The 12,377-nt window shown below is 36.3% G+C and overlaps 1 long non-coding RNA gene across 1 annotated transcript in view; it reads right to left on the bottom strand.

Moving 5' to 3' along the window:
• LOC136294405 (uncharacterized) overlaps positions 1 to 12,377 on the bottom strand; it is a 188,522-nt gene that overhangs the window by 32,435 nt on the left and 143,710 nt on the right. The window lies entirely within an intron of this gene.

Genomic DNA, 12,377 nt, shown 5'->3' with positions numbered 1-12,377 from the left:
GCCTTCCTTGCACTATCACCAGGACTATAATGAAGGCTAACAACAATAATAGTAATTCCTTTAACTATGGGCTACTATACAAATTAAAGTGCTCCCTAATTTGGATTTTCAGATTCAAGTCAAAACAGCAAAGAAATCATAATGCCAATGCTAAGCCCTAGTTTACCGCAGATTTATTTGTCAAAAACCCCCAAACCTAATAAAAATCTATTAATTAATATTTTCTTATACCTTATTCTCCTTCAGTATTAGTTTACTATGGCCGTCATTATAATTTAGAAGAAAAAAATAACCAATTACGTAGAGGAGGATTGTCAAGTATGTGAACAAGAAAATTTGTCTTGGTCAGCACTGGGGAGTGTGAATAGATGATGTATATTTCTAATCTTAAAATCTACTAACCATAACTACTCCCGTAAGGTAGACTTGTAACTTCTTTTTAAAAAAAGCCAAGTATTCACTCTTATGGCCCTGTGTTGACATATTTCATCAAAAGTTATTTGCACTGTACACAGTAAGATTTCTTCATTTTATACTTATATGGCCTATCTTCATTACCTCTAAAAACACAGCATTTTTTAGAAACATAAATAATTCTACAGGGTGCTTGTAAATTAAAGTTTCAATCAAAACAATATTGGTTTGAATTCAAGTAGGATTCTAAGGTAATTCTCAAAATTGATTTTTACTGTAGGCTCTAAATTATTTTAAATCCTGATGTCTGGGGAAATTAAGATTACCTTGACACATAGATTTCTGTGCCACCAGAAGTTTGAATATTTATACCGCTATTAGTTTGGAAATACACTGGGTCCCCTTCCTAATTAAATGGTCATTCTGACCATTTCACAGTTATTCTGAGAGGGTTCACAGCACCTCTAAACAGTTTTGTTAGCAGAAGCAGCCTCTTACACTGTTAGAGGTTTGACTCTGAAAGATGATTTGAAAAAAATAAATAAATGAAATAAATGAATCAATTTTGATATCTCAACCTGCAGAAACTTTTGATGTAAATATAAGTAGATCCCTTTTGGAATAAAAATGAATTGTACTGGAATGTGTGAAAAGACTGTCTGAAAATGACATTGGCAATGAGCTCTTACTAAAATACACTGAATCACCTAATGAATAGAATTTTCCCTGCCACTACTCTTCCACGCTTTTAACACCTAAAATATAAAGATATGTTTTAGAGTAAAAACATATATCCAGTTCTCTGGACAGGCATCAAATAGTCAAATGAAAAAGATGTGAAAGATTCTAGAAGTGCTATTGTAATTATTCTTTCCTTAGGAAGAGTTCAGAATTTCTTAATTTGCAGTCTGTGTTTTACCGGTTACGTTAATGTCTCGTTGGTGTTAAACAAATGTAGAGTGAGTGCTATTTACAAGAAGTTGCTCCACAGCTTTTGATTTAAGGTGCAGGACAGAGGTGAATCGGGACAAAGGAATGCCACTGGATACAGCGAGGGGGTATCAACACCCCATGCCTGGTTTTTCCAGCTAACAAAATACCCCACAGTGAAGCATGTGCTGTGTTCTCAGCTCTTTCCCTACATTTACATGGGTTTTGAAGAGACTTTGCTATTGAAGGCATGCAAAAATTTAAAAATGCTCTTTGAGCAGACAGTTTTACCATTTCTATTCACGGAAACCAGATAACATCCAGAAAATCCAACTAATGCTATACTTTTCTACCTAATTTAATTTCTCTAATTGCATTGCAAAGTTTGAACTATGTGCTTCTGGAGATGTAAGTACCAGGAAATGTTGGACTTCTCATTAATCTAAACATACATGAGTGATTATGAATCAGAATTCCCTCATTAATTTCAGCAGAAACTCATATTTACTCTCTGGCAAATACCTTACATGTTAAAAAGTATAAATAACTTCCCTTATCTTGGTAAGCATAAGTGGAGCTGCAGATGAGGGCATTTGCAGCACTCTTAGTTACATCTTTGGAGTGCCATGCACGGCTTGTTTGGTTAATTGATTTTATGCATTCTTACAGATTTATGTTTATTTATCAAATTCACAGAATGCAAATGCTGACCAGCACTTCAACACACGGTGTTTGGGCTTTGCACAGGCTTTCTGATTTCAAGACAAAGTTGAGGATTGTTCATTACACTTCAGAGAAGGAAAATTCATTTCCAGTCACACATGCTAATCCTTGACCATGCAATGTTCAAAAAGCCAACTCAAATCACCTGTCAGTGACCTGGAAATTCATCATTTGCTTGCTCAACATAGTTATTCATTCAAAACCTCTGAAATATTACCACTTAAAACTGGGCAAAAAGTAACAAAACAAACTCTCAAAACAGAACACCTGCTTTTATTTTAGTCCTCTTTTATTCTCCTGTTAGAAGAGCAAAAAGTGACCATAAGTGGCCTTTATGTGCTAGAGATGTTCTAGATCCAGCAGGGAAAAAATTAAATTAAAAAAAATTAATTCCACCCTATACAACCATACACCTCCTGATAAGGATGTAGGATGAATAGAAATTTAATTTATTTCTGAAGGAAGAGGAATAACGAGTATACAGTAACAAACATCCTGCAGGTAGAAAACACACCAGTAACTCTCTGCCACAGAATACACACAGATTCAACTAGAAATATTTCTGCAAATGTTGTTGTTGTTTTTTTTTTTTTAAATTACAATCCTCTTTCATCATTAAACAGGAAGGGGGTTTTTTTCTCTCTTTCTATTATGCTAAATCTTGTATTTATTAAGAAATGCCTTATTTCTCCTGTGAGGCTAAACAAAGTATATTCACTAGGAAAAGTATCTTCACCATCTGTTAAGGGGAAAATCCATGACACTGACTGCATATCAGGTATCTGATTTTAATTACATTTCTAGATGAGAGATGCTCTTCTCAGATCACTTTTTTTCCCCTATTTTATTTTCTGTGTTATTTCCAAAAGGCTCCTAGAAAAAAGTGCTTTGCTTGAGCTTCAGATCTGTGTGGCACAAGACAGCAATTAAGGTTTGCCAAGAGGGATTTCTGCACACACCCTGCAGAAAGTGGAACAATTAAAGGAAGGTGATAGTTTATTAATTGTAAGAACAATCTTCAAAAACTTTTCTGGTCTTAAACAGAATTTCTGTTCCCACTTCCCAGTTTATAAGTCCTCAGGTTGGAGCTGTAAAAAACCAATCATTACTGCCCAGGTAAAAAATATTTCAGCACGGGTTATATTTTTTTTTTCACCTGCAGCTGCAGGGTTGTGATCTATAAGCCAACCTCAGGAGAAAGTCAGGCAAAATCCCCTTATATCCATGAAGGCTGCTGTTCTAATATGAATGGCCCATTCATAAATTTTCAGGTGAATTCCTGATGGCCATTTTAAATACACCAGGGATTAAGTAAAAGAGATCTATTTTCCTTTTGTTGTGGAAGCAAGAATAAAAGGCTTTGGGGATTTAAGAGGAAGGAAGATGAGGAAACCAAGAATCACATGCATTTGGCCTCTGTAATTTCGCTTCTTGAAGTGGAATACTGAAAAATAAAAGGATATTTATCTATGGCTAAACTCACAAAAGCCAAATTGCATGTGATTTGTACAGTGGAAATCCATTCAGAGTGAGATCTCCCTGCATGTTCCCACGTTGTCAGGATTTCCCCGTTCCTGGGAGCAGCACAGGGGCAGCAGATAAGAGCCTGTGGCTCTTTAGTGCAGAGAGGTCCTTGTTCTTCCCTATCAAAATGCAGCAGAATTATTACACGGTCTGATTTATGTTGTGCAAGGCAATGGCATTAAGCATTTCCCACAAAATACCATAGACGTAATATTCCTCAGATTTTAATGTGGGAAATGGGACAGTACAGAGTGACAAAAAAAAGCAATCCTGATGGCAGTCTGGCTTCAAATGCTGATGAGAGCAGGGCATATTCCTCTGGGGTTTTTTGTCACTTTGAGCTGGCACTGTCACAGGAGCCAAGCAGGAAAAATTTTAATTTGTGCATTTTGGCAGTGCTGATGGATGGAATAGTATCATTAGGCTTCTGTTTTGTAGGAATGTAAGAAACCCAAGGTCCTTCTAAGGTCTGTAAGAATAAAATATTCCTGTAGTAAAAGTTTGAAATTTAATATCGACATAAATAACAAGCATCTTATTAATTGAAATTCCTGGGTAAATATTACCCATCAACCTGACAAATTCTTATCTCTCTGTTTTATTAACCTGTTTAATGATGAGAAGTTACTCTACATAAAACAAGAAAAATGGGGGGAAAAAGAAAACAACAACAACAACAAAAATAAAAAACCTTTGGATTTCACAAACTGGGTGTGAAAAAGTCCTTTTTAGCATTTAGCATTTTTTGAGGCTAGGAAAATGACATGCCCTCCTGAGAAAGTCCTGCTCTGGGCAGAGCTCTTTTCCAGAAAGGGCTTTGAATTTGGTCTGCTTTCCTAGCAGACACGCCTGAGATCTTTTCAAATGCTTCTTGGTGGAAAGATGAGCTACTCTGGAAGTAGAGGGTACCTACACCCACAAGCACACCTCTAAATAAAAGAACGCCACTATACATATTATACACATTAAATGTGTATGAGGTTTGGAGAGCCTTAATGCAACTTGTTGCAGGAGAAAAACTGCTTGTTTTGATGGAGAGCTGCCAAAAGTTAGCGCCTGTTTTTCAGAGCATCAGCACCAAGTGCCATCAAGCCTGCAGAAATACAGTGCACGTGTCCTAAGGATGCTCCCCAGTGAGACACTACCACAAAATGGCTTATAATTATATTTATTCTTTATGTTGCATAATTACCTAGCAGAAAGTAAAGCCTGGAGACCTCTCAGAGTAAAACTGCTGCTCTTATCATGCCTTGACAGATATAAATTGCTCTGCACTTTGACTTTTGGCTTTATCTTGCCATCTGATTTTAGTGGGGATCTCCCTGTGATGTAAGTGGGGCTGCGCAGAGGAGCTCCTGCTGTGCCAGCTGGGAAGGGAAAGCCTCCCACAGGATGAGGGATGGCATTAATGCCATATAATCGCAAAAATAATAGTAATAATAATAGTAATGCCTTCCTGCTGGCATTGCTGCTTCCCTCTGCACCCCTCCCAGGGCTGCTCCAGGCACAGGCTGATCCTAACCAAGCATTTCTATTCTTGGATCCCTGCTTTCCAATGTCATCACTGAGATGGGATTTTCAGAAGAGCCATCTTCCTGTGCTCATATCAGACATATTATTCACTTACAAGATATTGGTGCCACTATGACAACAATCACTTTCTATTATGAATTACTAATATTTATCTGCACCCTGACACATTTCTAATTTCAAGAGAGTACTCAGAGTGACAAACTAATGAGAACTGTCACAGGTCACTGTAATTAGAAACATTTTTCAAAATGCTGTGTAAGGCAACAGCAGCTGTAATATTATCCATAATTCATTAAAACTTAAAACATTCAATTGAATACAAAACTGCTACATGTGCAATTTTGCCTGAAAGGCTGCATGCAAGAAGAGATAGGAATGTGTTCTAGTTGTATGATAATTTCACTTTTATTCAAATGACCTAAATTTTTGTCTTTCTTATGATGTGATTCCTTTCATAGCAACAGTTTCAAAGCTGTGATCAATTTGAATAAAAAGTGATTATGACTGGATGTTTCAACTCAATGTTTCTACAAGATAATAAAATAAAGGTAAAAGGGGTTTAACACATCCTATCAGCAGTAGGATTGTGAATAGCTGAAAATATGTGAGTTTTGAGAAAAAAATATGCCCCATTTCCATGCCTGCACGGCAGTTAATGAAATAGCCTTGTTAATTTAAAATAATTTCATTTCTAAAAGCTCCAAGTGCATGCTTAAAGACAGCTGATCAAGTACTATTTTAAATAACAGCATGTTACATCAAAACAGCTTTCTGATTACCTGGTATCAGTAATTTTTCTCATTTGTTTTGCTTAATTTGCCAAGTGTTTTGTGTTCTTTCTTCAATTTAAATCATTCATTTGAAAACTTGGTGAAAGGAAGGAAAATATGCAATCCAAGAACTAAGCTGTACCTGCTAATGCAGCATGAACTGCAGTATTGTTTTGATTACCAGTGAATGGATACATCAGCAAACAGAAAAGGAAATAAAGATGCAGGCTTTTGCTATGATCTTACAAACACAATGCAATTGGAAATTTCTTTACCTGTAACTGTTTGCACTTAATTCTGCTACTGTTTTGCACTTAATCACAGATTTTATCTATTGGACATTCTAAGAACACAATAAAAATTATGCTGGAATTTATCATTAGGATTTTTTTTAATTAACCTTATAATCTCCTTCTTTAAAACAGGCAAATTTGAGGTCACACTATCATACCAATGTAGTAACTGGATAGTGGGATACCTAAGGCTCCCCAGATAAATAGATGAGTATTTTCATTCAGGTTTAATATAATGGCCAGCATGTACTATGTAGTTTTGTAACAGTTCATTCTGAAAACCATCATTACCGGCCAGTTCAAGCTGCAAGCGACATTTCACTGAGTAAAGCTTGGTGTCTGTTACAAACACTGTTTACAGGAAAACAGCCACAAGTAAAGGACCTCATTGACCTTACATTTAGGACAAGTCTAGGATGCTTGGCTGCTTAGTTAACATCTCAATTAGACTTAAGCACAAGTGACCAGGCAGCTGGACCTTTTAGTGAAAAGCTTAGTTCCTTGTAAAAACCTCTTGAATCTTGAATAAACTCCTGTGCTATTAATGAGGTTTTGTTTTTGTTTTTTTTTTTCTTTTTTTTATTAGACCTGTTGCACTGAGCTGTAAATCAGTTTCATTTTATATTGGTGAGCTGTGCCAAGCATTCACAGCAAGGAAAGTCCCAGGGTGGACTCTGAGGTTTGTGAGATGGGAGAGTCAAAGGTGACAGTCAGTTTCCCTCAAGCATTCCAAAACTGCAAATACATTTATCATGAGATTGGTTTTTAAAATAACAGTGGTAAGATTTCTTTGTCATTCCTCTTCAGGCCTAAGATTATATTACCAAGCATGAAAAGTTCAACTATACACTTAAGTGTTTCTTAACACATTATGCTGAAATGGGTTTTTGTGACTGAAGATTTTGCAGGCATTAAGGAGATCTGTGGTGATTTCGATGGTGAGCAGAATAGAAAGGGTTACATGGAATAATACCCCAAAGAAAATCTCTAAACACAGTGAAAATAGTCCTGTCCTGCATGCTCTGCATTGTCTTCTGCTGTGAGAGGCTGTCCTGACAAACCTTGTTTACCCAGGCTGGCATCCTGGGCACCAAAGCTGAAATCCTGGAACACAAGAGCACTACATGACAAGAGAAGGTTTCTTAATTTGGAAGGTGAATTATATTTTCACTGTTTCTGTTCCTGAGTTACAAAGAGACAATAAAGAGGGTGTTTGAGCTTGAAAAAGCAATCTGTTCCCTGTGCAGGATGACAGAAATGAATATCTTCACAAATAAAAAAATTTAAGGGCTCATCACACTTTGTTTTTCTCTTGAGTATTTTTGAAGTGGAGCAATATTTCCTCTTTGATTTACCTAATCTCACTAAAGCCAAGAGCAGTTACTTTTGGAGAGAGATGTTTCTCTTGAACACGAGATTACCTCTTATTTTGTCAAAGAGCCAGTGGGCTATATAAATCATAGCTGCCCTGCAGACATTTACCCGATAAGGCTCCTAGGGCAGTGCCAGATTTTCTGCTTTGATAAGCCACTGCCCCTCAGGCAGAAAGCAGGAATGATCCTGTGCTTTTTCCCTGCTGCACTGAAATTCCACAAAGTTTCCATGTGCCTTATTGCAACTTCTATATTGGATTATTTTATCGCATTGAACGACTCCCAGGTGAAGCGAGGAATTCATCTGGGTGAAGTGAGGAATTCATCAGATAAAAGTGAAGATAGATAAATGAATGGGCTTTTAATAATTTTTGTCCAGATTTTTAAGCTGCTGTTTTTCATGCTGTGTAATTGCTGTGTTTATCATTACAGATAGGCTTTGGTGCTGATTTGTAAGAGACATCCATTCATTTATGGAATTTACACAAGTTTTAGAAAAGCCAAGCCCCAGTTTCTTCCATCATCTCATACTACGTCCTTTCAAGGTACCTTTCTTACCAGGAAAAGTCTAGTAGACATAAAAGTTTTGGGTTTCACTTCAGCATAGCACTATGCTTTAGTGTGTCATTAAATGCAGAAATGCTTCAAGGCATTTTCTGGAATTAGACTTTACAGCTATTGGCACCATGTATCAATTTCATAGCAAAGCAAGGCATAAAGTACAGAAATCAGAACTTTCAGGCTTCACAATTAAGTTTTCAGAGCATGTAGGAATTAATAGTTCTACTTCATATTTTATTATTCTCTTTTGTCTAAAGTATCTTATAATTCTTGTTTAATATACAGGAAATTTAATAAATTCCCACAGTTCCAAAGTGCCGACAATAATGTGGAGATACCAAATCTTTGGTAATAAATATTATCACAAAAATAATTGTAATTCACATTCACATATATAAGTGATTCCTGGAATTATTAAAGTAGTGATAGAGGAACTTGTTACATGTAAGCTGTGAAACACTCTGCAGAGACTTTTCCACCTCAAGGCCTCAATTTGCCATTGAGCAAAATAAAGTGGGTGAATCTAAAACAATTCTAGTTCTCTCCTGTGGACGTGCATTATTTTCTGCAGGTAAAAGTCCATCCCCCAGGTTCAGAACCAACTCAAGATGTTGAGAGTTACCTTTTAGTTGCCCATTACAACTTCTGTTCCCAAGCCAGAAATAAGAATTATTAAAAATATTGCAAAATTATTTTTTAAAAGTCTGACTTCTCACTGTGCATGTATCAGGATTCACTATTTTACAGAAGTGCTTGTTTCAGGAATTCCCTGGTACTTGATACTGCAGTAAGCTTCAAATTTTCTTTCATCTGTTTGCATGTTTATCAATTTTTTTTTCTGCTCTAAGAATTTTATAGACCAACATTTTGTAATTTAGTACTTTGAAATCTATAGAAATTATTGCTTCACTTCTACTGCTGTATTTCATTAGCTTAAGAGTGGAGTAACTGTGTATTTGTGCTAATGAATACAACTAAATTCATCACTAGTTACTGTCACTAAGACATTTGAAAGAGAGGGCATGCTTTTGAAAAACTTGAACAAAACAGGATCATGCATATTCTTAAGGACAGAAAATATATCACATTGGTTTGACTGAATTTAGCTCAGTGATCAAACATCATTCAGTGAAACTTGATGGCTTTAACTGTCTGCATCTCTTTAGCAGGATGCTGATAAACACGTGGTGTTGGTATAATGATTATGGGTTGTTTTTCCATGTTTTACTGTAATTCTTAATTGCTTCCCTGTGACTAACTAGGACAAATTCCCAGAAGTTACTTTTTTTAAGGAGAATTTAACAAGGGAAGTCAGAAATGAGAGCCAGTAGTAGTCAGCAACTTTGGGGACTTTGTAAGATTTCTTGAACACTGTTTGAAACCAGAAGGGCACTATCAAACTTTAGTCTCATTGGGGTGAAACTCAGGACTGCAGCTCCATCTGTGCATTCCTCCTTTCAGACTGCACAGCCCTGACAGAGCAGCTGAATTACTGCAGTAAAAATCAGCATAAAAAGCATTTTATGGAAGAGAATTCTTGTTTAATCAGAAGCCATCTACTTCAGTTTCCATAAATCTTAATGACCATACATTAGCACATAATGCCTTTAAACACTATTTTCTATTATATTAAATTTGCAGTAAGTAAATGCATTTGGGTTCTTCTGAATTGGAGAAGAGACATTCTGTAATGTAAATGAAATTGCTTAATAGCTGTCTTCAAACCATACATTCCAGATTATTTTTTCCACCAAAAAAAAAAAAAAAAGAAAAAGGCAAACCAAATTACTTCATTTAATATCAGTTCTTACTCTGATAAAAATTTTTCAATTTGCAGTGTGACACTTTCTCCTCCAGAATTTTCATCTCGAACAAATGAAGCTATAAAACACTTGGTTTCCCCCCTTAGGAATGTCATTGTTCATATCATTTGTTACTCCCATTGACAGCAAAGTTTTTCCAAACAGGCTGGAAGCAGCAGTGAAGGTTTTTGTTCTAGCAGAGCTTTCCTATTTGGTTTATGCTGTGTGAGGACTCCAAACCCCTGCCCTCCCTTCTCACTGATTCTCACGATAGGCACCTGCACACACCACTTGGGGATAAACACCACAAATCCTCTGTTTTGCCTTACAATGCAGAAAAGCCCCATATTTTGACTAAGCAGTTGTATTCTGGAACAAAAGTTTTTGTTTGTGCACTGTAGGTTATGAAACAAGGAGCAGTTACATTTTCACTCCTCTACTGCTCACAGACATTATTCACGCACATTTTATTGACTTGCAGGAACAGACACGGGTATTTGCAACTTTTGGGGATAATTATTCAAGACTACAACTAGATACTGCCACAAAATATGGGGCTACAGCTTTTCTCACATCCTTCAAAAGCCACACAATGTTGCTTTTTAACTAACTGACACTGCTGCAACTGAGTGAGCAAGCCTATTGTATCCACTGGATAAAACATAACCACTATTAACCAAAAGTGAGCCCTAAACCACACTGCTCCACAGTAAAGATTTGAACTGTCTGTGCAAAAACAGTGCTATTGATCTTCCCAGGGTGATTTGAACTTACAGAAGTTCATAGAAGAACATAAAGGGGTTTTTTTAAGACTCCCAGACCACAAATTTTGCCCATGATGCAATTATGACCAGAGCAGTGTTCTGGTGGTTGCTGCTGTATCCTTGGAGACTCTGGGAAGCAGCTCAGAGGGCCCAGTGTGTGCTGAATGGATGGATGGATAGATGGATGGATGGATGAATGGATTGATGGATAGGTGGATAGATGGATGGTTAACCCCAGCCTGGGTGTCCTCTCAGCGACAGCACTGAACAGGAACTTGTTCCACTTCAGCTTCCAGACAAATAGACATCAATTTCAATCACCTTCTGACTTTTCTTGTTTCTCATGAATCATCCACTTAGAGGGAGGGTGGGGGGTTCTTTCTATCTAGGGGTGTTTATAGCAGTCTATATATAGCCACACTTGAAGAAAATTAGATTTTACAGCTAAAGAGACCTATTACATAATAAATCATATAATAACAGGCATTAATAACTGATATGATGATGATGATGATGATGAATGCTAACAAAACTCATCAGTAATAGGGGACCGAGTTACTGCAACACAGTTATCTTATGTAGGGTAGTCACATTTACACATGGAAAAAAATTCCTCTGCATACACAGACAAATCTTCATTGTACAGGGGCCCATGAGCAGCCACCTCTTTTGCTGTACAATTGTAAGAAGTTTACTGAACATTTTCTTCCAAGAGAGTGATAAAATTGGATGCTCTTTCTATTATAAAATCATAAATTCTATATGTCAGGAAAACTAAAACATGTCGATTCATTTAAGGCTGGAAATATAGAGTAAATACAATTTAAACTGCAAAAATACCAGAAAACTATTGTCAGAGTAATTTCCTTTTCAAAATTAACATGACAATACACACCGCCCTACAAAATTCCTTTTGAATGATCTGGTTTTCTCAAGTTAGCTTAAGCTTTATATTAAATTTGAGTATAATGCACTAAAAGAAAGTTAACTTTTGATTTTTTTTAGACATTAAAAAATCAAAATTTATGAAAAGTCTTAGCCACTTATTACTTAATTTTAATTTGTAGAAATACACCAAATACACAATCTACTAAATGAATTACTACAACAGATTGTTAATTTCCTTGAAATTCAATTACAAAACCTGATTTCAGCAATTTAATATTTGACAAGCTACAAATAATTTCAGTTAACGAGGCAGTTTTACAAATTAGCCCCATGCCATATTCTGCTTTTGTGAGATGACATTCACTCAAAGCATTTTTATTAAGCTGATTATTACTGTGGTATCCAGCCTCTTTTAGACAGCTTTTCTTACAGGCAATGTAATTTTACTCAATTGCTCAGAACGATAAGAATATGGACTTTTAAAATAGGAGAGATTATGATTTGCTTCCAAACCAGCAGAGCACAGCAGCTCAGGAACTAATCTAAACCCATATTCTCCTCATTCACTTCAGGGAACTCCATGTTTGCACCAATTCCAAAGCTGGGGATTGCCAAACTTTAACCAGAGCTGGCTGGATCTAGCCTCAGGAATCACTGCATTTGGTACAATTGCAGATGCATTTTGTTTTTAGTTTGGAAGATACAAAGGGGCATTACAGAGGCTGGGCACTTAAGATTCTTAGAATTTCAAAACTGACCTAATTATTCCCATTAAAGTCAGTACAAAATTTACTATTGACTT

The sequence above is a fragment of the Chamaea fasciata genome, unplaced genomic scaffold (genome assembly GCF_029207755.1).
Source record: "Chamaea fasciata isolate MVZ Bird 193981 ecotype frontalis unplaced genomic scaffold, bChaFas1.0.hap1 SCAF_10, whole genome shotgun sequence".
Classification (NCBI taxonomy): Eukaryota; Metazoa; Chordata; class Aves; order Passeriformes; family Sylviidae; genus Chamaea; species Chamaea fasciata.
Note: the sequence above shows the minus strand (reverse complement) of the source record. Positions and strands in the feature narration are given on the sequence as shown.